Below are 26068 nucleotides of genomic sequence, written 5' to 3'. Positions count from 1 at the left end.
GCCCATCCACGCTTTTCCCACAGAAGGGCTGTCCCGAGGTTGGAGATGGTTCCAGCTTTATGGAGCTTTGATCTTTATCTGGTTTTACTTTTTACAGAGCACAGAACCCGAGAGTGGCAACTGCTTTCCTCTTGTTCCTCCTGTGGCAGTGAACTGCTCTTCCCAAGGACGGCTGCAGGAATTCTCAGGCAGCAGAACGTATGGAATGCCAGGCACGCTACAGAATTCCAGTGGGAGCAGCAGGAACTTCTGTTCTTTACTGGCAGGGCTGTGCCATGAAGGGGAGCTCAGAGATATTGGTCAGCTCAGGGAATGAGCCTGGCTCATGGTAAGGAAATTCGCTGTGCAGTTACTTTGGGCCCTTTCTCCTCCTTCTCCTTCTCCTTCTCCTTCTCCTTCTCCTTCTCCTTCTCCTTCTCCTTCTCCTTCTCCTTCTCCTTCTCCTCCTTCTCCTTCTCCTCCTTCTCCTTCTCCTCCTTCTCCTTCTCCTTCTCCCTCTCTTCCCAACACCGGTTCCAGACCTCAGTATAATCCATGTTCCCACAGCCTGACCTTGCAGTTTTCCCAGCTTAGCAGCCCCAGCAACACTTGCAGCCTCTCTGTCTGGACTTTGTCTTGCTGAAATCTCCCTTTGTTGCTGCCTCACCTTTTATCCAGCAATAACGTGCAGTGGGTGGAAGCTTCTCAGAATTCCCTCGCTGTTCCACTGGAAACATTCCCGAATGGAAGCAGCTGCACTGCCCATCAGCACTTCCCTGCTTTTAGGGGTGGTTGAGGCATGAAGGATGCAACAAATGGAGTTGGCTCCAAGGGGATGAAATGCTCCCCCTGAGGTTGCTCAGAGAGCTGGAGCTGAGGAATCCGGGTGGGAATCACTGCAGGAAAAAGGAAGGAAAAGAGAGCGGAGGAACAGGGATGCAATTCCAACCTCTCCAAGGACTGGCATGGGCACATTCACCATCACCACTTAATCTAGACACGATTTCTTCTTTGCCTCTGGCTGCCAGGAGCAGGATGAGCAGTTTAATGAGTTTAAATAGTGAATAGTTTAATTAGCTGGAAGAGACTGGATCAATAGCTGCTTAAACAAACAACTGGCTCCCTGTTTCCAAGCTTGGATGTAGTTTTGGAAGGTTCCTGGCAATTTGGCAGGGATTAGTGATGCTGAGAATGTGTGCTTTTTTGTGGGTTTGGGGCTTTTACTCCTGTTCACGTGGCTGCTTTTTCTTGTTGCGTGGAAAACAGGAGGGAAAGAGCAACCACGGGAGGAATTCCACTCTTGCTGCTTCAAGGGATGGATCAGGAAGAGAACAGGCTGCAGGGAATTTGGAGTGCAAACAGATCTCGCTGATATTTTCGGCTCAGTCAGTCCATCGGTGCTTGGTGGCTGTTTAGGCCACGTGCAAGGTGAATGATGGTGCACATCGCAGAGCTGCTGGTGGCTCCTTCCCCTGCCCGGCTGTCAGTCACCCTGCAGGGTGCTGGAGCAGCGTGCCAGAGGCCACGGATCCTATGGATCCCATGGATCCCAGGGGCGTGATCAGGAGCCTGAGCCTGCTGGCCACTCCTTGCTCTCTCTTATCCTGACTTTTCAGCTCTGCAGCGAATCCAGCTCGAGCTTTTCAACCCTTAGAAACCCAGGGAACTTTCATGTCTGCTCTCAGATCTGGGATTTAAATCCAGCCCTTATCAAAGCACCCCGTGACCAGGCAGGCCCTGAATCCCAGCAGGGATCTGATAAAGAGGGACCTGACATCCTAAAGAAACCCTTTGAAATCCTGCTGGGATTGATTTGTATCCATAATGGAGCCCAGAGCTCTCTGCCAGGGAGAGATGAAGCTGCTCCTTTGCTTTATCATGCTCAGGCCCTTCCCAGCTTCGAGGGAAATTCACTCCCTCTTCAAGCCCCAAAATCATGGAAAAGTTCCTTTGTATCCTTCTCTCCACAGCCCCTACGTGGATTAATCAACTTTTTATTTGATATGGTGACATTCTCCTTTTTTTTCCCATGGATAAAACTGCACGGTGAGCAATCAGAGCAGAAATATGAAATGCAGGAGTCTTGGATTCCACAGTGGGATTAACTTCCCTTTTCTGCTCTCTTTCAGGACAGGAAAAACCACTGAACTCGCCCCATCTTTGGGACCAAGAGCTTTGGTGTTGGAGTAGGCAAAGCCAGCTAGGGCCCCCCTTGTCCTGCCCATGGTGTGGGTCAGGGACAGGCTCCTCTTCTCCTCTGTGCTGGGATGAACTGGCTAGGGAATGCTCTTTCTGACAGGCCGGTCCTAGTCCCGGCTACTGGAAATGGGCAGAGGTGAAGAGGCAAGTGCCAGAGTTCCTTGGGGATGATGGAATTGTGGTGTTTGGCTGTGCCCAGAGGGGCAGGTTGGGCATTTCTGTGTGTGTGAGGAGCGGTTTGGGTGCTGGGGAGCCCGGGGAGCCGAGCTCTCAGTGCATTCCCAGCTCTCCCAGGGGTGGGAGCTGGTGCAGGGCTGGGTGACAGCCTCTGGTCGGGCTCGGGGCAGGCCCTGGCCCCGGCACGGACACGCTGGGGTGGTTTGGGGCCGCTTGGGGAGCCGTGGGAGGCAAATGAGGGATGGTGCTGGGCGGAGCGATCGGCCTGCGCTCGTGTCAGTGCAGCCGTGCAGGGCACTGGGATCTGGGTAAAACACCGGCTCTCCTGGTGTTCAGGGAGGCAAGGTCTGTATTTATCCATACATATTTATCCCTATATTTATCCATATGTTTATCCGTGGATTATCCATCTATGTTTATCCATATACATTTATCCATATATTTATCCACGTATTTCCCCCTGTATTTATCCCTATATTTCCCCATGTATTTCCCCATGTATTTTATGAACACTCAAGTGCCATATCCATGTATTTTATGAGCACTTCCAGGGTTGGTGACTCCACCACTGCCCTGGGCAGCTGTTCCAGCGCTGGACAACCCTTCCCATGCTGGGCCAGGAGATGGATTCTGGAAATCCAGACTCCGAGGAGCAGGGGATTAAGGCAGCATTGGATTCCTTTATTCTCCCAGAAGGATAAAGGAGATTTATCCCCAGACGAACCAGAGGTGATCACACTGAGGTCATCAGTGGGATTTCTTCCTTACTCCCACAAATACCCACTGGGGTGACAGAGTTCCCTACAAGGGCGGTGTTGGAAGGAGCTGCTGGAATGTTTTGCTGTTCATTGGGATCCACAGGATGTTTGGTGTCTCTCAGAGCTGTTCCAGGCTCTCCACAGACCCAAACACACTTCTCCTCAGAGTAGAGAGGTTTCCCAGAGTGCTGGTTTTTAATTTCAGATGCTGGGATAACGACACGGCTTCAGGAGGCAGGAGACTCGTTGTGCTGTGCCTCAGTCCAGGCAGGGACAACCCCCAGCTAATAAAAACCTCTTTAAAGCACAAAAAGTCCCATTAAACTGATATTATAAAGGCTGCAAATTGAAGCAGGCCTCAATCAGAAAGCAGCAGAATTTAATTCCCCCCCCTTGCCTATGTGCATGATGATCTCCTTCCTAATTGCCCATCCACGCTTTTCCCACAGAAGGGCTGTCCCGAGGTTGGAGATGGTTCCAGCTTTATGGAGCTTTGATCTTTATCTGGTTTTACTTTTTACAGAGCACAGAACCTGAGAGTGGCAACTGCTTTCCTCTTGTTCCTCCTGTGGCAGTGAACTGCTCTTCCCAAGGACGGCTGCAGGAATTCTCAGGCAGCAGAACGTATGGAATGCCAGGCACGCTACAGAATTCCAGTGGGAGCAGCAGGAACTTCTGTTCTTTACTGGCAGGGCTGTGCCATGAAGGGGAGCTCAGAGATATTGGTCAGCTCAGGGAATGAGCCTGGCTCATGGTAAGGAAATTCGCTGTGCAGTTACTTTGGGCCCTTTCTCCTCCTTCTCCTTCTCCTTCTCCTTCTCCTTCTCCTTCTCCTTCTCCTTCTCCTTCTCCTTCTCCTTCTCCTTCTCCCTCTCTTCCCAACACCGGTTCCAGACCTCAGTATAATCCATGTTCCCACAGCCTGACCTTGCAGTTTTCCCAGCTTAGCAGCCCCAGCAACACTTGCAGCCTCTCTGTCTGGACTTTGTCTTGCTGAAATCTCCCTTTGTTGATCCTTTGCTGCCTCACCTTTTATCCAGCAATAACGTGCAGTGGGTGGAAGCGTCTCAGAATTCCCTCGCTGTTCCACTGGAAACATTCCCGAGTGGAAGCAGCTGCACTGCCCATCAGCACTTCCCTGCTTTTAGGGGTGGTTGAGGCATGAAGGATGCAACAAATGGAGTTGGCTCCAAGGGGATGAAATGCTCCCCGTGAGGCTGCTCAGAGAGCTGGAGCTGAGGAATCCGGGTGGGAATCACTGCAGGAAAAAGGACGGAAAAGAGAGCGGAGGAACAGGGATGCAATTCCAACCTCTCCAAGGACTGGCATGGGCACATTCACCATCACCATTTAATCTAGACACGATTTCTTCTTTGCCTCTGGCTGCCAGGAGCAGGATGAGCAGTTTAATGAGTTTAAATAGTGAATAGTTTAATTAGCTGGAAGAGACTGGATCAATAGCTGCTTAAACAAACAACTGGCTCCCTGTTTCCAAGCTTGGATGTAGTTTTGGAAGGTTCCTGGCAATTTGGCAGGGATTAGTGATGCTGAGAATGTGCTTTTTTGTGGGTTTGGGGCTTTTACTCCTGTTCACGTGGCTGCTTTTTCTTGTTGCGTGGAAAACAGGAGGGAAAGAGCAACCACGGGAGGAATTCCACTCTTACTGCTTCAAGGGATGGATCAGGAAGGGAACAGGCTGCAGGGAATTTGGAGTGCAAACAGATCTCGCCGATATTTTCGGCTCAGTCAGTCCATCGGTGCTTGGTGGCTGTTTAGGCCACGTGCAAGGTGAACGATGGTGCACATCGCAGAGCTGCTGGTGGCTCCTTCCCCTGCCCGGCTGTCAGTCACCCTGCAGGGTGCTGGAGCAGCGTGCCAGAGGCCACGGATCCTATGGATCCCATGGATCCCATAGATCTCAGGGGCGTGATCAGGAGCCTGAGCCTGCTGGCCACTCCCTGCTCTCTCTTATCCTGACTTTTCAGCTCTGCAGCGAATCCAGCTCGAGCTTTTCAACCCTTAGAAACCCAGGGAACTTTCATGTCTGCTCTCAGATCTGGGATTTAAATCCAGCCCTTATCAAAGCACCCCGTGACCAGGCAGGCCCTGAATCCCAGCAGGGATCTGATAAAGAGGGACCTGACATCCTAAAGAAACCCTTTGAAATCCTGCTGGGATTGATTTGTATCCATAATGGAGCCCAGAGCTCTCTGCCAGGGAGAGATGAAGCTGCTCCTTTGCTTTATCATGCTCAGGCCCTTCCCAGCTTCGAGGGAAATTCACTCCCTCTTCAAGCCCCAAAATCATGGAAAAGTTCCTTTGTATCCTTCTCTCCACAGCCCCTACGTGGATTAATCAACTTTTTATTTGATATGGTGACATTCTCCTTTTTTTTCCCATGGATAAAACTGCACGGTGAGCAATCAGAGCAGAAATATGAAATGCAGGAGTCTTGGATTCCACAGTGGGATTAACTTCCCTTTTCTGCTCTCTTTCAGGACAGGAAAAACCACTGAACTCGCCCCATCTTTGGGACCAAGAGCTTTGGTGTTGGAGTAGGCAAAGCCAGCTAGGGCCCCCCTCGTCCTGCCCATGGTGTGGGTCAGGGACAGGCTCCTCTTCTCCTCTGTGCTGGGATGAACTGCCTAGGGAATGCTCTTTCTGACAGGCCGGTCCTAGCCCCGGCTACTGGAAATGGGCAGAGGTGAAGAGGCAAGTGCCAGAGTTCCTTGGGGATGATGGAATTGTGGTGTTTGGCTGTGCCCAGAGGGGCAGGTTGGGCATTTCTGTGTGTGTGAGGACCGGTTTGGGTGCTGGGGAGCCCGGGGAGCCGAGCTCTCAGTGCATTCCCAGCTCTCCCGGGGGTGGGAGCTGGTGCAGGGCTGGGTGACAGCCTCTGGTCGGGCTCGGGGCAGGCCCTGGCCCCGGCACAGACACGCTGGGGTGGTTTGGGGCCGCTTGGGGAGCCGTGGGAGGAAAATGAGGGATGGTGCTGGGCGGAGGGATCGGCCTGCGCTCGTGTCAGCGCAGCCGTGCAGGGCACTGGGATCTGGGTAAAACACCAGCTCTCCTGGTGTTCAGGGATGCAAGGTCTGAGGCACTGGATTTACTTGGGCCTTTCCAGGACAGCAGGAACAAGAGGAGGTGTGGTGCCAGAGGTGCATCCCATCCGGTTGCATTTCCCTCTTTCCCATTTCCATTTTTTCCTCAGTGCAGGTGTCCCCTGCAGCCCATGAGCACGGGGCAGGTGACAACTCCCTGTCTGTAGAGGGATTCCTTATGGAACAAGGGCATATGATACCCCTGGAAAGATTGGACAACCCAGGGTTGCTGAGGAAAAGCCCCTGAACAGGCCCCTGACTGCAGGCAGCCCTGAGTGTCCTTGGCAAGGTATACAGCTGCCCGGCTCCCCCCCTCATTAGAGGCCATCTAGAGGGACTGGGTGTGAATCTTTGCAAAAGTAGATGTAAGTTGGCATAGTTGAACAATAAGGGGAGAACAATGCTTAATCATATTGGTGTACATGTCATTTATGCGGCCAGCTCTCCGGACTCGGTCCCTAACACCTGTCCTCCTCCTGTCCCCCTGTGCCCCTTTTCTTGGACAAGTCTCAAATGGCAACACACATTCCCAAAGACTGTCTGCTTCCTTAAATCCACGGACCAGCTAGTGCTGTCACTCAACAGCTGAAATGAGCTTTCAGAGCCTAGAAACTAGCAGGAGTGACAAACAAAGGGATTTGAATCTGGAAATAGGTGAGTTCCACCCACCCACTGCTGCTGATGCAGAGACGGGCTCAGGGCATCTGCGCAGCCCTTCCCTTTGGCACTGATCCTGCACTGGAATGTTGTGTTGTTGCCAAACCGGGCCTCAAACCAGGAGAAGGTAAGCCCTGACCATTTGCCCCTGACCCTGGCACACCCACAGTGTGTTATCTGGAGCATGTGCCTCAGCTGGTGTCACTTGAGTTTCACCAGAGTTGCAAGTTGGCTCCTGCTCTGGGCGATTCCGAGTGACCATCACATCAGTTGTGCACTAAGCACCGTTTAGCCAGACCCAGAGATTTGGCCACATAGTGACTTCTGAACAGAAAATCAAAATGCAGGAAAAGTGCCAGGACCACGGACGGGCCTGGGTACAGCACGGTCTTTGTGGGTCACTGTCACTCCAGGCCCTTACAGTCTCTCCTCATCTTTCTTGTAGGCTCCCTTCAGGTACAGGAGCCGTTGCTCACTGGTGTTTTTGACTATTCTCTGCCAAGGAAATGAGTTGAATTTCCTTGTCAAATCTAATAGGCTTTTATACTTGGGCTTCTCTGCTGTGGGATTCATACTCAGAGACTGGTGTTGGTGTCTGGACGCTTCCAGAAGGTGGATGTTATCCCTGGATGTATAAAGAAAACGCCTATCCATCATCTCTCAGGCAATGAGAGCGGTGCAGGTGTCTGGCATGGCAGCCTTTCCACCAGTTCACTGGTTGAGCTGGTGCCAAGGTGAGCCTACTCTCTAAATTTCCCTTGCATGCCTCAAGGCGTGCATCGTAAGATTCGTGCTTGTTGGAAGGACAGGATTGAGCCGGTCTTCCGTGCAGTGAGTGTCAGGCGACGTTCTCTTTGCTGCACGTTGGTGACTCCAGGGGGTTCTGGAGTAACACAGACATGCTGGCTCGAGAAGGCACAAAAGAGTGCTTTCCTTTCAAACACGGGAACTGGTGAAAAAGTGTGGTTTGTCTCTCACTGCCTGCATTCCCTTCAACCCAGGGAGGCCGTATGGAGCTGATGACTTCCTGCCTGTGTTGACATAGGCCCTAGCCCAGTGTGATGAGCTGGAGACTGAAATCGAATACATGACAGAGTGGCTGGATCCATCCTTGGTGTATGGAGAAGGTAATGGATTTTTTTTATTTTTACTAGAACCCCCTGAAGGACTAGTGAGGGGATGTTCTTCCTCACAGCACAGTTGCTGTTCCTCTTGTTTGAGTAGAAATCCTGTTAAGGGGAGACCTAATGACAGTGATGTTAGTAGTGTAGCAGGACAATGTCCTAATCATTTCCACTGCTGGGTAGCTCGCAGAGCACAAGCCCTAGCAGCCTGAAAATGTGCTGCTGTGCATTGCTTTACGAGCAAATACGTTGTTTCTAACCCGTTTTGACTCTGCAGGCAAGGACATCCATTGTGCAGGTGCCCAGTGGCCTTAGCCTTTTGTGCCTGAAAAATTTCCTGAGAGTACTTATAGGGCAGCAGCACTCAGCTCACTGTGAGGCACATAATGAGACTTGGGTTAGGTGCTGTGTGAAAACTTCTGGGGGACTCTTTGCACCTTTGGGGAAGTGCTTTGAAAATATTGCTCCCTTTTAATGATTTTTACTTCTTTCCAATATTTGCTTCTCACAAAGTATTTTTCTGAGCCCTAGGAATGTGTTTCTTGAGGCATTACTTGCATGAGGACTTAAGTCTGCTAGAAGCAAGGAAATCTGCCTCCTTGCTGTTTCCATGGTAGCATTTTTAACAAACAAGTTTTCTGCAAGGCTCCGGTAGGCCCCAGAATCTAAAAAGTTTATGAGAAAGTTTAAAGGTTCTTGCGGCCAAGCCTAGCTGCGTGTTTAGGTATATGTATGTGTTTCCTATTCCTGCTGCATCTTGGCTTTCTGAAGTTGCTGTATCCTCTTGTATGCCATTATGCCTGGGAGAATTCATGCCACGATTCCTCCAGTCTGGCACTAGTGTGCTCCTTGCTTGGTGTACAGAGCATCCTTGGGCACATTGTTAGGAATCTTAGCATGGAAAATAATTGAGATGTGAAGCTGGAGATCAGTAACGCGCTTGAAAAGCCGAAAGTTTTCCTGGACTATTAAGTCACATTATTATGAATGCCGCAAAGGAAGTCTGTCCATAGGCTGGGCCTGTCTTTGGCACTAGCTCAGCTCTACCGTGCAGAAAAAATTGTGTAGTGCTTTGGGGTTGTGCATTTCAACTGTAATGTATTGTCCAATTTATCTAATGGGTCTCGCATGAATTTTGTGTGTCAATCTCGTTGCAAAGCTAAAGGCTGAGAGGGGACACTGTCGGTAATACAGAAAATACTACCCTGTGTACAGAACGCATCTCTGAACGCCTCTGAACAGACTGTGCTGCCTCTTAGCTGGACACTCCCACCCAAATGGCTGACTTGGAAAAGATAAGACAGACAGTGGGTCTCCTGTTGCTGCGGACCGTTACCTCCCGTCGAGACTCTTTTACTTTGTGACCTGCAGCTTCTTTTGTACATTGCAACTCTGTTGTGGCTTTAATTTGTTCTCTGTTTGTGTAATAAAGGTGGAGTATGCAGGACTGTACACACCATCTCCCGAACAAGTTGGACATTATGGGGAATGCCACAAAGGTGACAGACCAGTTGTTGTTTTAAAAACAAAGGCAACCCTTTGGGATGATTGCAGAGTACAAATCTCACACTCAATTGTTGCTTTATTGCCACTAAGAGCGGTTGCTTTGATGTTGATGAACACCGGTAGATTGTCTTTTACTTTGTTTAAGCAGCCGTGTTTATTTCATCCACCTCTGAAGCTTGGGAAGAAGACAAAACCCTGTTAGATAATCATTTAAAATAAAGCTGGTGTTCCAAGAGTAGAGGAATAAACACGTGGGAGTAAAGGAGAGACAGGAGTCTTTTAAGGAATCGGCTTTCCTCAGCATGAGTGGACCCAGCCACGGGCACCGCCGTATCATATGGAGCACATGCAACCACTGAATGCGTCTCAGTGGCTGAGAATACACACTCCAGCATTTTGCAGGCCAATGAGCTGTTTTCCTTTTGTGTGTAAATATTTTGGCCATAGAATAAAGGGACTTTCTGTATATCCGTGTGTGTGTCTGGGTGCCTCTCTGGATGTATTTATACATCTCAAAGAAAACGGTCTGTACCTGTGACTGAGACCACTCTGAGACGTTCTTCCCTTGCTGTCCTTCACAGGAGGCTATTATTTGACAAGTGCTTATGGAGCACTTTCACTGTTCAAGAACTTCCAGGAAGAACAAATAGCCCTACAGCTCAGCTCAGAGGCCAGGGATACTCTCTGGCAGTGGCACAACAGGAGGACAACAAACAGGACAATACCTCTGGTTGATGATTTTCAGATAGAGCTTAGGGCTGAAATAAGAACTGGGATGATTGTGTTGTTGTAAATTGCTATTTGAGAGGTATGATTTGTAGCAAATTCTCTTGGTGCTGCCAAACACCTCTGCAAACCTACACTACTGCTTACATGAAAGTTCCTTACCAAACTCCTTCACCACCTCCTGTAAGGAGCCTGAAGCAGCAGACTGATGGATTTCAATCCTAAATCGGGTTCTCCACATTCTTTCTCTGCTCCTTCTCTACAACCCTTTCCTTCAATTTGCTCTTGTAGCCTCCTAGTTTTGTTTAAAACACTGCATCTAAGCAATAATAGAGATAACAATACATCAAGTTCAGATAAAGGCACTGGAATCAGTAGTTCTGATGTTGCAACCTTCTCACAGATAACACAAGCTTCCAAAGAACTCTCTTGGAACAGGGAAAGAAGAGAAAGTACATGGACTTTCAATGCCATACTCGAAAACCAGCAAGAGATTTAGTCTTGTATATCAAATGTCAAAAATCACATGCATAATTACAGAATTTTTTATAGTTAAAGAAGTATTTCAAAACCCAACCCTGACAGTTCACCTGCAACTTGCATCAAATATCTGTTATCCATAGGAAGGAAAGCCCGGTGCCCCAGTGTGTCAGGTGCAGAGGATGAGCTGTCCAGGGAATGAGCAGCAAATCCTTTCTGCACCTGCCCTCACACTGGGACTGGCAACAACCCCGGGTGTGAGCTGTGAGGATGATGAGGGGTCAGAGCAGCCCCAGGTGTGAGCTGTGACGGTGAGGAGAGGGCGGCTCCTGCCGGGGGCTGTTTTAGGAGGGGTTTCCTCAGCTCACTTTTGCACGGCGATGCTGGAAGAGAGGCGCTTATGCCGGGCTCCTGGGGGGCGGGGGGTGTCTCTCACGGAAGGACGGTGAGAGCGTCTCCCAGGGTCTGGGGGAGCGCTTGGATGTGGAGCGTTGCTTAAATGAGGTGCCGAGGGATGAACCTTTGTGCCGGGGAGTAGCAGGTGAGCCACGGTGTGGATTTGCAAGGGGGATCTTTCTCCTTTCCCCTTTTTCCTTTTGATTTCATCTTGCCAACCCCTCGACACGCCCGCCCCCCCCCCCCCCCCCCCTCCCCCGCCAGTACCCCCAGAAAAAAAAAAAGGGGGTTGCGAGGACAAAAGGGGTGTAAATTGCCGGAAGAAATTCCTCTTTCGTTATTGCCTGTGTTTAAACTGGGGGGATGCCCCTTCACTTATGACTTTAAGGGTATTGATTGAAGGAAAACCTGCCTTTTCTATGGTGTTAGGGTTATCAGTTGATAGGGAGTTCCCACGTTCCACTTTAATGGAAGGGGAGAGTACGGGTCTTGCCACTTTAGGGGTTTGAATTGCGGGTAACCCCCCCGCATTTTCATCATCCTGAGGTTTACGCTGAGGGGGAAGCCCTGTTGTCCCTGCTTTTTAAGGGTTTTAATTGAGGTAAAAATCGCCGTTTTCCCATTATTTGAAAGATTTAATTTGAGGAAAGCCCGTCTCTTTCTGATATTTCAGGGGATTGAGCTGAAGGGGAGAACCCATTTATTTGCCATTGTATTGGTTTAAATTGTGGTAAACACTGCCCGTTGCCTCAGTTCCAGGGGTTAAATTGAAGGAAACGCCAGCTCTTCCAGCATTTGAAGGGTTTAAATCGTGGCGTGCCGCTGCATTTGAGGGCGCTTTTGCCCGTGCCCCGGCACCGAATGTCTTGCGCGGGAGCACTCCTGGCCCCTGGGGAATTTCTGAGGAGGAATGGCAGTTTGGGGGCTGGGCTGCCGACAGGGACTGATGGAACCGCGGCGGTCCGAGCCGTGCGGAGCCCAGGCGAGCGCTGTCAGGGCGGGCAGGCGGGAGACGAGGCGCGGAGCCGAGCCGCTCCCTGTCGTCCCGCCCGCTGCGTGCGCTCCGTGCGCGGGGCTCAGGCGCCGCCGGGTCCCCCTCGGCCCGGGGCTGCTCGGCAGGCGCCGGGGGCGGGCGGGGCTCTCCCGGCGCGGGGCCGCCTCCGCCTGCCGGAGGAGCCACTTCCGTGCCGGGAGCTGCGCTCCGCCCGGGTCCGGGAGCGCGGGGCCGCCCCCGGGCGCCGAGTGCCGCCGGTGCCGTGGGTCGCGTGGCTTTTCCGGTCCCCTCGCACCGTGGAACGGCGCCAGCCCGGCCCGAGTCCCGGCAAGGGACGCTGGGGGACGCTTGTGGCTTGTCCGCTTCAGAGCTTGCTTGCAAAAGTCACTGAAAGGAAGATTGGAAAAAACCCAACCCCGACTCCCCAGGCTTTTTGCCTGGGGACTTTGTTGGTATTGCTCTTTAACTGAGCCACGCCTTTAAACACCAACGTGGGTGCCTGCTGGAAGCGGTGTTCCATGTATATTGTACTCTCTCATGAGACCTTCGTGGTGTCATATTTCCATTGCTGTGTCAATCCAGCGGCAGGGGTGGAGATAATTGGAGGTCCAAGCTGACAGTGTCCCGTGCATCTGTTGTTCATTGATCTATTTGTGGTGTGAAAAACGAGGTTCACTTTCCTGTGAGAATTTAAAGGGTTTAATATAAAGACAATAAGAGACACAAAATAAAGCAAAGGGGTAATGGCCCCGGTGCCTTGGCGCTCTGCCAAGAGCACACCTGATGCTCGAGGTGAGTCCTTTTTATACTATTTTTACTGTCTGTTCTCGATTAATATTCAAACTTTTCCCGGAGCTGTTCTGCATGGCCACTCCTTGGTTCCGCCTTTTTAGAGCATGCTACTCTTCTGCCTTGTGGTTTTATTTCTTTTGATTCTTGGGGTTGGGCTCACTAGGTAAGAGTCGATGGTAGGGTGGATCTCTTAATTCTCTAGACAGTCAGGGCTGATTGCAGCTTTGGGCCTCTTCGTCTCCCCGGGCAGAGCGGTGATAGCAGCTCTCGGACTCTCCTGGCCGCCCGTTCTTCGGGCGGAGTAGCCTTTGGGCCCTTTTGTTCCCTGGACAAAGTGTTGATTAGCAGCTTCTCGGGCCTCATCCTCTGTTCGCTTGGAGGTTATCTTACTTGGTCACACTTGCTAACATTCTTGCTAAAAAGAGAGAAAACCACATCCACACAGCAAAAAGCATTTCTAACATTATATAATACCTACTTTTATACTTGCGAGAAGCCAATATTATATGTTTATAACAATCCCCCCTTTTTCTATTTTATAAATCATTTGGCTTGAGCAATAATTCTTTTTTCTTGGCTTCTAATGTCCGTTTGTTCTTTTCACAGATCAATTTGGCTTCTTCGAGAGGGTCTTTTATATCACTTTGTCTTTTTAATACTATAATTTTTTGTGCTGTTCCAGACATAGCCAACTTTGGGTCTGTAGGCATTGCCACAACTTGCATGCCTTGAACTACGCTTGTGATTAGCTGAATAAAGCAGGGGATCAAGCAAGGGAGAAATATTAGACTAGCTGTAGCACATAAGAGGAAGAAGCCTAGCTTCTTCCACCATTCTTTCCCTGATATGCCATCCCACCAGTTAGCAGTCGTCATTGATTCCCATTTTTGGACTGGTACATGGGCTATTTTTCTGATATTGTTGGCGATATCTAGAATGGCATCCTCATTGTCATCGACTTTTAAACAACAATCCGATGTATTGAACTTCCCGCATACACCCCCTTCTTCAGCCAGTAAATAGTCTAAAGCCAGCCTATTTTGATATATTGCAGCTCTAGTTTGGCGTTGCTGGCTGACTATTAATTCCATAGCCCCGGCTGTTTCATTGGTTATGATTTCTACAAGAGCTTGGAGTCTGATGATACGATTCAGCATGTAAATTGGGGTTCGATATCCCCAACTTCTATCTTGTGCCCAGGTAGCTGGCCCATGTGTTTCTAATATTTGTTCAGGGGGCCATTCCTCATCTTTCCGTTTTTGGAATCCTCCAATCAAATCTTTTATTTCTTTTGAAGTCTTCATAGACAGCTATTTCTAATTGATCTCCCTCTGGTTCTGGTAAAAGGAAAAACCCTGGTTGAATGATTCCTAGTGTACAACTCCCTTTCCAGTGTGAAGGGAGTCTCGGGTATGCCCTTTCCCCACATATCCGAAATAAGCCATCTGGTGCTTTCCAATAATTAATTTCTTGTTGATTTATATTCTCCCAAAATTTGGATATTTCTGGGATTCCAAAATAAGGATTTTTCCTTGTGTTATTACACTGAAAGAGTCCAATTTCATTATCATATACACAGTCTTTTCTTTTTTTCTGAGCCCAATACCAAGTTGATTTTCCTGGGACCCACTATGTTGAGGTTTTGTTACTCACTTTATACCTTTTACAGGGAGTGTTTTTTACTTCATTAAGAAAGTTTTTCCCAGTTCGCCAGAGGCATTCTTCCCTTATCACTGTTGAACTTAAAATCCACCCCTCAGGTCGGTTCCCCCCTCTTATATTTGTCTGGTTCCATTTAAGGAGTTCTACTGGGCCTGCACTGCTACCTTTCCATGGCCATTCTTCTGTCATTAAAGCTCCTCCAGAGACCCAACAGTTGGTTATGTTAAGTTCTTTACTTATCCTCTCCCCCAATTCCACAAAGAGATTTTTTCCTAACCTTGGGGTTTTTTTCTCTTTTAACTGTTGTTTAAGCTTTGCATACAGGTCCTGATGTGAGGTGAATATAGGGCGAGGTTGCTGTGCTGGCTTTGTATTTTTACTTACCACTTGTTCTTTTACCAAATCTTGGACTATTCCCCTGGTGGCACCTGTGAAGCAAATCCATTTTTCTCCTTTTGGACAATTACTTCTTAGTCTGTTTCCACTTGTTCCCAAATTTTCTGTAATCTAATATTTTTCTCCTTTATGCATGCAAATACCTAATTTGGATGAGTCATAACAGTGACTGTTGATATGGGTATGAGTAATATGTCTTTCCATGTAGAGCTTTCGGTAGCATTTGTCACATGGTCTTGCCGGTGTCCCGAAAGGGACCAGGATAAGTGACAAAAGAAGGAATAACAGAGGTCCGGCATGGCTTATCCTCCCACCTCCCTTGCCTATGAGGTTGCAACCCATAGCAGGTGTATTGGATCATCTTGGTGGCAAGTACAGTGGCCAACCCGGTCTTGCCCTCTATTTCCTTGTAGAAATTTTTTTTCTATTTTCTCCTCTATTACTTCCTTTGTAGCTTTTAGGCAAGTTTCTTTTGGCACCTTTTTTTTTTTTTTTTTTTTTTTTTTTAACTGTAGTATCTTATTATATCTTAGGTATTTCCCATTCAACAGGCACTAGTAATTCCTATCTGCAGAGCAAAGTTGTTGCTTTTGTTGCTTATGATTTTGTCTGGGTAGGGGGTCGATTTTGTGCTTGACACCCTTGCCAATTTCCCTCTAGGTTAATTACTTACATTTGACCTGGCTGGCATGCCCTGTGTTAGAATGATTCAAACAGAGTATATGATGTGGCATTGATGGAAGTTGTGATTCTCCCCCTTCTTAACACAAATCACAGGCTAGAATCAGAACATGAGAGTTCCCTGTTTGATACAGTCCCAACCCTTCCTGTTTGAAGTGAGAATATTCTTCTCCAAGATGTCCCAGAATTTCTCCAGGGGGCACTTGAAACTACTGATATAAATTTGGCTTTTACTTCTCAGTTAGGTGTGATTCTTTGCATATCCTTTGGATTATTTAGATTTGTTCTAGTTCATTGCCACCTGGCCTCCGTTTAAGAATCAATTTGGTATCACTTGGTTTGGATATTGCAGTCCATTCTTCAGGTTCTTTTACAGGTCCTTTGATTCTGCTGGCATGGATCCACCCTCGTTCCTTGGTCCGGATTGCGGCCTCAGTCATCAGCAGTACCTGAAAAGGACCCTCCCATTGTGGAGTCAAAGGTTGTTCTTTCCATATTTTTACTAGTACCCATTCCCCTGGATGGATATTATGAATTTTGAACTCCAAAGTTGTGGTTTGAGGGATCATTCCTTTCAGCTGCAAATTTTCAAGTGTTCTGGCAATTGTGGTGACATATTTTCTGTCACTTACTTCTCCTACTTCATAAGAGGCTGTTTCATGTTGAGTGGTAAGGAAAGGTAATCTGAACATCATCTCATAAGGAGTTACTCCCAGGTCTGACCTGGGCTGTGTTCGGACTCTCAACAGAGCCAAAGGTAAGCACTTTACCCACGACATTTGAGTTTCAATCATTAATTTTGTTAAAGTTTTTTTCAAAGTCTGGTTCATTCTTTCTACTCGGCCTGAACTTTGTGGGTGCCAGGGGGTATGTAATTCCCATTTTATCCCCAAGGCTTGAGTTATTTGTTGTAAGACTTTGGATGTAAAATGTGTTCCTTGATCTGAGTCTATTTTATTAACCATTCCATATCTGGGAATAATTTGTTCCAGAAGGGTTTTGCATACTATGTTAGCTGTAGCTCTAGTAGCAGGAACTGCTTCTACCCAATGAGTTAGATGGTTTACTATTACTAACAGGAACTTCCATCTCTGTACTTGAGGAAGTTCAGTGAACTCTACTTGGATACTTTGGAATGGTCGCAGAGCTAACTCACGGCCTCTTAATGTTGTTTTTCTCATTATTTTCCTATTCACTCTTTGGCAAGTTATACAGTTCCCAGTTATTTGTTTTGCTACCCCAAAGATTCTAATACACCCATAATTTCTCAGAAAATGATCACACAAAGCTTGAGTACCCCAATGAGTTTTTTGATGCATATCTTCTAATATTCTCTTAGTGAGCGGCTTATTAAGTAACTGTCTTCCATCAGGGAGTTTCCATTTTCCAGATTGATCTTGTTCTCCCCCTATCTTAAATAATTCCTTTTCTTCTTTACTAAATTTGGGGATTTCCAATTCTCCCCTTTCTGGGGTCAGGATTAACATAATTCGTTTAGTCCCATTTTCTGCTGCATCTTTGCCTTCTTGGTCTGCTAGATTATTCCCTCTTATTTCTGGGGTCATCCCTTTTTGGTGTCCTTTGATATGCACTATGGCTATTTCTTCAGGCAATTTTAATGCCTCCAGAACTTCTGAAATCAGGCCTTCATGTATCAGTTCCTTCCCCTTTGAATTTAGTAAACCCCTTTCTTCCCTGATCTTTCCAAAGGTATGTATTACCCCAAAGGCGTACTTTGAATCAGTATAGATGGTCCCCTTTTTGTGTGCTAAATGCTCCAGCGCTCTCTCTAGAGCGTATAATTCACAAGATTGCGCCGACCAATTTGAAGGTAGTTTTCCTTTTTCAATGGTCTGCATATTTATCCCATCGACTAAGGCGTATCCTGACATTCTTTTTCCTTGCAAGCATCTGGATGAACCGTCCACATATATTCTTTCCCCTTCTAAGAGGGCTTGTTCTGCTAGATCTTCCCAAACTTTTGTTTGGTATTGAATAATTTCTAAGCTATCATGTGCCAGGTTATCTTTTGGTTCCCCATACAGGAATTGGGCCGGATTAAGGCTTTTGCTTGTTTCTATAGTTAGATCATTACTGTCAATCAGAATTGCTTCATATTTTAATATCCTGGAGTCTGTTAACCATTTTTCAGCTTTTTGATTTAGCACATTTCGGACTGCATGGGGTGTGTATACAATCAGTTTACTTCCAAAGGTGAGCTTACGGCTTTCCTCCACCAAAATAGCAGTAGCTGCTATGGCTTGAATGCATACCAGCCAGCCACGGCTTACTGGGTCCAATAATTTAGATAAATAAGCTATTGGTCTTCTCACTCCTCCCCATTCCTGGACTAATACACCATGAGCTACTCCATTTTCTGCATTCACATATAAATGAAAGGGTTTTTCTAGTGAGGGTAAGCTTAGGGCTGGTATCGAGGCTAGTTTCAACTGCAGTTTTTCTAATTTATCATCATCATTTTTGGTCCATTGTGTATTGTCTCCCCCTGTTAATTTTTCATGTAGAAATTTTACTGCTTGTGTATATCCTTTAATCCATAGTCTGCAATATCTCAGTAGCCCCAGCAGTCTTTTAACCTCCTTCTTTGAAGAGGGAGGAGGGAGGGATAAAATCCCTGTAATTCTTTCAGGACTTAGTTTTTGGCTACCTTTGCTTATCAGGTGGCTGAGATATTTTACTTCTGATTCCACAAACTGTAATTTCCTTTTTGATGCCCTTAGTCCCTTTTCCCCAAGAAAATTTAGAGCCTGGCAAATCCATGCCTCATCAGACCCATATTTTGGCCAGTACACATGATCATATCTGATTTCCTTTTTGACCCACTCTTTCATGCAGAATTGAATCATTTTTACTTTATCTTTTCCTTTTGTAGAAGGATCAGTTTCCCAGTTTGCGAGTTTGACCCCGAGGGGACTGTCTTGGGGTATATCCTCTGGCACCCTTTTATAATTTGAACTTAATTTACTAGGTTGTTGTCCCATTTTTCCAGGGGTTCTCTATTCTAACTTAATTAAAATACCAATTTATCCCCCCCTTTGAAATACTAATTCATTCTTTTAAAACACCAATCTTCACTGCTGTAAAATACTACCCACCCTTTCACAGTACAAAAAACAAAAAAAAATTTATTATAGCCCACCTTCCCCAAAAACCAAGTTAACTTCTAATTACACAGTTTTTCATTCACACATTCACTCTTTTTTAATATTTGTTCACTCACCTATTCTTACTCACAATAGAATAATAAGGTACCTCTTTCAAGTCACTTGTTAGTATCCACGCATGGGTATGATATAATCCTTAGGATTCTGGGTGTTCTTGGATTTCCCTCAACCTAGCACTGCTAGCATCCAACCCCAAATTCTCTTGGGGTAACTTTAGACCCTGGGTGCTCTAGGAGTTTTCCTCAACCCAGCATATGGGGGGGGGGGGGGGGGTAGCTCCCACTTTGCAACCCCTGGTGCCTTGGTGCTCTGCCAAGAGCACACCTGATGCTCGAGGTGAGTCCTTTTTATACTATTTTTACTGTCTGTTCTCGATTAATATTCAAACTTTCCCCGGAGCTGTTCTGCATGGCCACTCCTTGGTTCCGCCTTTTTAGAGCATGCTACTCTTCTGCCTTGTGGTTTTATTTCTTTTGATTCTTGGGGTTGGGCTCGCTAGGTAAGAGTCGATGGTAGGGTGGATCTCTTAATTCTCTAGACAGTCAGGGCTGATTGCAGCTTTGGGCCTCTTCGTCTCCCCGGGCAGAGCGGTGATAGCAGCTCTCGGACTCTCCTGGCCGCCCGTTCTTCGGGCGGAGTAGCCTTTGGGCCCTTTTGTTCCCTGGACAAAGTGTTGATTAGCAGCTTCTCGGGCCTCATCCTCTGTTCGCTTGGAGGTTATCTTACTTGGTCACACTTGCTAACATTCTTGCTAAAAAGAGAGAAAACCACATCCACACAGCAAAAAGCATTTCTAACATTATATAATACCTACTTTTATACTTGTGAGAAGCCAGTATTATAGTATGTTTATAACAGTGGTGTTCATTTCATCTGGATGCAGAGTTGGGCTTTTTGGGCAGATGGTCCCCCTCAAACCACAAGGCTTATTTAAACCTTGTACACTATTTTTTGAAGATGCAGGGTGGGTGAGGACTTTTTCTTGTTGCTGTACTAGGGAATGGAATGCAGGAGGTTCCTACAATATTGGCATTGAGGTTGGAATGTTCAAGGATATCAGTGTGACTATTCTCAAGGATGAATCTTGCTCCCGGCAGTCTGTAGCGTGGTAGAGCAAGACACGACAAAGCAGGGTGTGAGGCACAGGCAGGGTAGGAACAGTGAGGTGCTTCATGCTGGCAGCTCAGTTTGGTGTTGCTGATGTTTTCAGAGTGGAAGCAGATTGATTTGGTTCCGGTGCACTGGAACAGGATCCAAACCTTAGAAAGTATTTCTTTGTCCTCAGGCTGAAAAATATTGCTGTGCAGCACTTGTTCCCTTGTACCTTCAGTTCATTGTGGAAAGCATTTATTTTAGTGAGCACATGTTGTTGTGGCTGGTGCAGTGAAAAGCAGAAGAGTTCTTGATAAGATCAACTTGGAGAGCTGAAGTGCCAGCCAAAACCTTGCTGTGTTCCGCTGTGATGCCACTGAGGGAGGAAAAGAGTGAGTGTGGAAAGCCTTGAGCAGAGTGGTGGGAAATGGGAGGAGAGGAAGAGTCAGGCTGATATGCAGAAAAGATTCCACTACTGGAGTAAGTAGTAAAGTATTTTTTATTATGTATGTTTATTCCAGCGCTGGAACACATGGGGGAATAGTTCCTCCAAAGTCATGCATGCCGACAGCTGCATTCAGCTTGGTATATATCGGGTTACAAGTTCCATATTCATTAAGTTTCCCAATATGCCTATACCTATTCGTTGCCTAGCCTCGCCTTGTATTACAATGAGCCCAAAAGTCATTTATGTCTGCGTTGCGCTTGCGCAGTGTTGTCTGGTGGTTGTGGGCAGGGGTCTCCGGAATGAAATAAGAGTCTTCCTCAGATGAAGTAAAGGGTCTTCCTCATCCTGAACTTTTCACCTTGCTTCCATGTGCATGCTCTTTATGTCCCTGGCCCAAGTCTAAACTTCAAGACTGGTTTGAGTTAGTTTTAGGTTAAAAACAGGATCTTTGGTCAAGATTCCTTCCCTTTATCAATAGTCTTCTATCTTCTCATCTTGCTTTGGTAGGCACAATAAGTGTTGAGCAAGTTGTATGCATTGCTTTTAACAAACAACTTCTTAGCAAATCATTTAACCTCTGCTTCCCCATCCCCCCGATTAAGGGCTAAGTATGGATTTAAACTGGGCCAGGTGTTAGTGTAGGAAGAGACATTTAACTGCAATTTATTTGTTTCAGGAGGTGTCTCATCATTTAGTCTGCTATTTAACAGTTTCCATGCCAGGTTAATTGTAGTGGAAGACAGCAAATGAAGCCAAGAGACTCAGTTAGGATGTCCCAGGTCCCCGCCAAGCACAGATTACAAAAAACCCAAACCCTGGGATTACAAAAATACTGAAAGCTAATCTTAAAAAATACTAAAAAAACAGCCTACCAAAAACTAGGTTCAAAAATACTAGAATAACATTCTTTCAAAATAAGAGAAACCCAAATTTCAAAATACCAGAAAACCAGGTTTCAAAATCTCAGTTTTAAAATACCAGATTACCAAATTCCAAAAGACCACAGTTACCCTGTTTCAAAATTGCAAACTACCAGGTTCCAAAATACCAATTTTTTTCCATTTCATAATAGCAGAGTCTCAAGTTCCAAAATATCAAAATGACTCTGTTTCAAGATATCAAATTGCAAAATGCCAATTTTCAGATGTCTTATACAGGCAGGATTCCCAAACCCACAAGAATGCAACATTGTCAAAATGGGATCCGTGCTACCAAAATGGATATTTTATCCTCTGAAAAGCTTTCTTGCAGTGACCATCAACACAGGTATTTATTTTAATTGCACAGCCAGATGCAACAAGACTTTTACTTCAAAAGCAAACACTCACAGTAGTTTTCTGCTTAGATCGTGTCCGTGAGGACCGGCATTTGGGCCGGAGAGCTGCAGTTGGGATCAAAGGATGGAGTCAATCTGCTCCCTGCAGATGCACAAGGAAAGATCAAGTAGCAGGCAGAGGGAGTATTTATAAACAATATCAATGTTTCACTGAAATTCAGGGTGGACTGGTGATGGGTGTGCCTGCCAGGATCAGCCATAAACAACCCGGCCAAACCCCCGACCCCTCAAGGGGTGCGTCAAACACTTCAACAGAAACGCAAGTCAGTAATGATTATGGAAGAAAAATTACTGGTAATTGCTTGTGATCTGTGGGGAATTTCCTTGGTAGTTACCAGTCTAGGACATACGGAATTTTGAAGGCAGGATCCCAATTTTGGCCACGGGCACCCAGATGAGAAGGCCAGTCCTTTTCCACAGAAAGGAAAGCCCGGCACCCCGGTGTTTCGGGGGTGGACGATGGCCCGCGTAGGGGAGGGAACAACCGGCAAGACCATTCTCTGCCTCATCCCTGCACTCCAAGATGCAGCAGCCCCAGGTGCGACCAGTGAGAATGAGGAGGGGGTGGCTCCTGCCACAGGCTGCTTTCAGAGGGTTCCCCGGGCACACCTATGCAGGGAGCTGCTGGTTGAGAGGGGCCAACGGAGGCATCTCGAGAGCCCCTCTGGGAACAACGGTCACAGCATCGGGCAGGAGCTGGGAAGTTGGCCGGATGCACCCGGGTACAGAACATCGCTTCAAGAAGATGCCCAGGGAAAAACCTTTTTGCCAAGGGGCGGCACTTGAGCAGGCAGGGGAGCCTGTGAGGTCCCTTTCATCTTATCAGCCTCTCTCCAGAGCCCCCAGTCCCTCCCCAGTGCCCCCAGAAAAGAGAGGAGTTATTAGGAGAAAAGGGGCTTAAATTGAGATAATCAGCTTCCTTTTCCATAATTGTCTGTGTTAAAATTGTGGGGGAATCCGCTTCCCCTGTCATTTTAATGGTCTCATTTGAAAGAAACCCTGCATTTTCCATGCTATCGGGGTATAAATTGACAGGGAATCCTCACTGTCCATTATTTTCCAGTTTAAATGGAAGGGGAAAACCTTTACAATGCTCTTTTATGCGTTTGAATTAAGGGTAGCTTCCCCCTTTTCATTGTCCTAAGGTTTAAATTGAGGGGGAAGCCCAGTTGTCCTTCCTTTTTAAAGGTTTGAATTGAGGAAAAATCCCCCTTTTTCCATCACTGGAGAGATTTAAAGTGAGGAAACCCCTCTTTTCCCAATAGTTTAGGGGATTAAATTGAAGGGGAGAAGCCATTTATTTGCCACTGTATCAGTTTCAGTGGAGGTAACTACCCCCCATTCCCTCATTGTAAGGAGTTCAATTGAAGGAAGCTCTCCCTTTTTGAGTATTTTAAGGATTTAAACCTGCATTTCAGGGTGCTCCTACCCGAGCCCTGGTACCGAATGTCATATGGGAGCGAGTCTGGCACAGATGTAACCCTAATGCCACCTGGGAGTGTATTAATTTTTCTTGTTTTTATTTTTAATGTATATAGCCCTAATTAGAGATCCCAATGAGAGTTACATCATTCATACAATTACTATTCTTCTCTACCTTACTTAGTCACATGTGGAATACTACTTATTAATCACTAGGGAATATTTATCCAAGTTAGGAGCAAATTATTCAAGTTATCTAGCTGTGCTGCCAAAACACAATGTTTTATTTCTTACCGGTTTTCTGCCCTTTTGCTTGACGTTGTTGAAGCAGAAAAGAAAGTGTCATCATTTCCCTGAAGAGTTTTCTTCTCTATTGAGCCCTTTACTCATCTCGAATTTAAGTCAGAGGAGCCAAATGACCACTGCTCCTCCAAGGGCTTTTATACCTTGCGGTATTTGCCTTCTCCCTTTTCCCGGGCATTGTGGGATTGAGAGGTGGGCCCGGCCAGAGCTATATCAACCCCAGCCTTTGGCAAAGGGCTTCATTCTCTCCCTGGGAGTGACTGTGACAAGAGCTTTTCTCTTATTTCAATGAAAGGGATCTTTCAGCTTAGCTTGTTTTCAGTAGGTGCTTTTGGTGTCTAAAGCATCAGAGACCTTGAAGGCACTGTGAAGAAGATAGCATTGAACACAGAGAGTATATAAGTTCACAATTTTTGGTTGTGCATTCAGGGGTGATAAGGTGCTTTTGCGATTTCTGTTTTTCTTCTTGTATTTTTTTTTTAGGAGTTGTGTAACTTCCCGCAATTCCAGATTGCGTTGAGTGGGATACTTCAATTTTTTTCAGCAAATGCATTGTGTCCCAAAAGGGGTTTGCCCCATGTCAAAGATGATGACTGAGATCGAGGCTTCTAATAGGTAAGTCAAGGATTGTGACTGGGAGAGGGAGGGGTGTGCAGGGTATTGGACTAGGGGTTACCGTGGGGAGGTTTTGAAGGCAGCACAGTAGGAAACAGTGTCCATTTGGGGCCCAGTAAAGCTTTTCTACACGTGCAGCAGGTGCATTTACGTGCGTCTTACGGCCCACAAACGCATCCACTGCACTCACAGAAATGCCTCGTAATTTTGTCTCTCGCTAATGCAGGTGCCCATCATAATAACAGCCACAGCCTTGACATGGGCTAAAGCCAGAGACTTGAGGACCTAGGTGCACTTAGGAGCGAGCGAGCGGCTGACTTGTTGGGATTTGGCCCATGTGCTCCTAAACTCGTCTATTGATTTTGGCTCTTTTTTATCCAAGAGGCTAACCAGCAATTGCGGGGCCTTCCGAGATGGCCGAGGCAGATTTATTTCGCATCCAATGCAGATGCACATCGCGGATCATTTGAAAGATAAGTTGGGTGCCACAACCTGGGGATGGGATGCCAGCAGAGCAGCGGGTTAGAAATTCCTGGGAGAGATTTAAAAATTAGCAGAGGGGAAAGGGGATGCCCTTTAAGGGGCTTCTTTGGACAGCTAAAGAGAGCAGCTCTACTTTTGATTGCAACCGTAGGACATGCAGAGCAGTTCCCCTCAGTCTTGTGCTGTCTAGCATGCTTTTGGGATCCCTTGGATCAGATATCTTTGCCTTTTCCCTTTGAGGGCCTTATTACAAGCATTGGCTGCCATCTCTAGGTTCTTGAATATTTGTACTTTATCGGCATGATGCCAATATAATTTGTTCTTTTACCGGCGGGCTCAGCCACATCTTGGAATCCCATCTTGGAATCGCATCTCAGAAGCGTCGAGTCGGATGCCTTTTGAGGCCTTGTTCCTGGCTCTATTGCCATCCATCCTTTGCAGCCGTGAGCTGTCATGTCCTGGGGCTTCTAAGACTGTAAGGATATGGGGAACATTCTGAATGTAGCATTGTCTCGCAGCCATCTTGATCATTGTGACCAACAGTCCTTCTCACAGGTCATTGTTACAGTTTTTTTCTTCTGCTCCGTAGAGCCTCCACCATCGCCATACCATCAGTCATCTCTTTGGCGTTGTCTCGGTCCTTGCCATTATTCTTCTTCCTGAGAGCTTTTTTTATCATCCTAGTGTCACACTGTTTGTAGTATAATGTGTAGTTTGTGTTTAGCCTGAAACTGCTCTGCCCTGTGGAGTAGACTGGGGGGGTAGGTGGAGTAGAAAGAAGACTTTACGGGGAACTTTTTGCTTTGTTTAGCCACCTGAGCCACACCTCGGATGGAGCAACCGCAGCCAGTTCATGCAAGGTTCGGTGGAGGCATGGGAGAAGTACTGCAGTGTCTCGCAGTTTTCTAGTCATTTGTTTTAATGCATGCTGTTTGCGGCTCCTAGATGGTTTGCTTTGAGAAATGAGAACTTGGGGAAGGCGAAGCTTTCCCTGTGTGCCTGAGTGACTTTGACAAATAATTTTTTTTGCAGAGGGATAGGATGTAAACCAGACACAAATGGAGGAGGCCAGAGGAGCACAGCAATGAGGTGGGTTGGCACCTGAAGCCCAAGCTCCAGCCTGACTTTCTTCAATGCTTACCCCGTTGTTTGGCTCTTTATTTCATTAGAAGATGCGAAGCGCTTGGTACGGCCAGGTACTGGTACCGGGGGCACCATGAGCCAGATGAGTATTGGTGACTGAGATGAGTATTGATTCCAGCACAGAGCTGGATGTTACCGGAGTTTTAATGTGTTAGTAATAAAACTATAAACATCCTTTGTTTTTTTGTGTTTTACAGGTGGTCTGAAGCATTCCAACCGCTGGTCCAATATGACAGAGGCCCTTGCGGAAAGAGGTCACGGTCAAGCGGTTTCAGATGGAAACTAATCCGGCAATGCCATGCTTTCAGACCCTATGTCGGTACATGCCTTTCCGTTTTGTTTTGCCCTGTCTCCCCCGGGAAGGTCCATTGTCATTCAGCTTTTCAGGGGAGGTGTAAACAGTGGCTATGTCA

General features: G+C 47.0%; 2 long non-coding RNA genes across 4 annotated transcripts; both read left to right on the top strand.

Moving 5' to 3' along the window:
* The first annotated feature begins 288 nt into the window (after positions 1-288).
* On the top strand, positions 289-9447 carry LOC125328929. 3 transcript variants are annotated; one of them, XR_007204957.1, is made up of 4 exons: positions 296-328; positions 7409-7605; positions 7873-7998; positions 9155-9447. It is a non-coding gene; the product is annotated as an uncharacterized LOC125328929 (long non-coding RNA). The 3 variants fall into 3 exon arrangements; XR_007204958.1 differs by lacking the exon at positions 7409-7605 and having other exon boundaries at positions 289-328; XR_007204956.1 differs by lacking the exon at positions 296-328 and having other exon boundaries at positions 6412-7605.
* Positions 9448-11013: 1566 nt separating this feature from the next.
* On the top strand, positions 11014-25954 carry LOC125328867. The gene is made up of 4 exons (XR_007204913.1): positions 11014-11248; positions 25545-25601; positions 25682-25747; positions 25853-25954. It is a non-coding gene; the product is annotated as an uncharacterized LOC125328867 (long non-coding RNA).
* The last annotated feature ends 114 nt before the right edge of the window (positions 25955-26068 follow it).

Source organism: Corvus hawaiiensis, chromosome 7, assembly GCF_020740725.1.
Source record: "Corvus hawaiiensis isolate bCorHaw1 chromosome 7, bCorHaw1.pri.cur, whole genome shotgun sequence".
Classification (NCBI taxonomy): Eukaryota; Metazoa; Chordata; class Aves; order Passeriformes; family Corvidae; genus Corvus; species Corvus hawaiiensis.
This window is presented reverse-complemented; position numbering and strand designations above follow the sequence as displayed.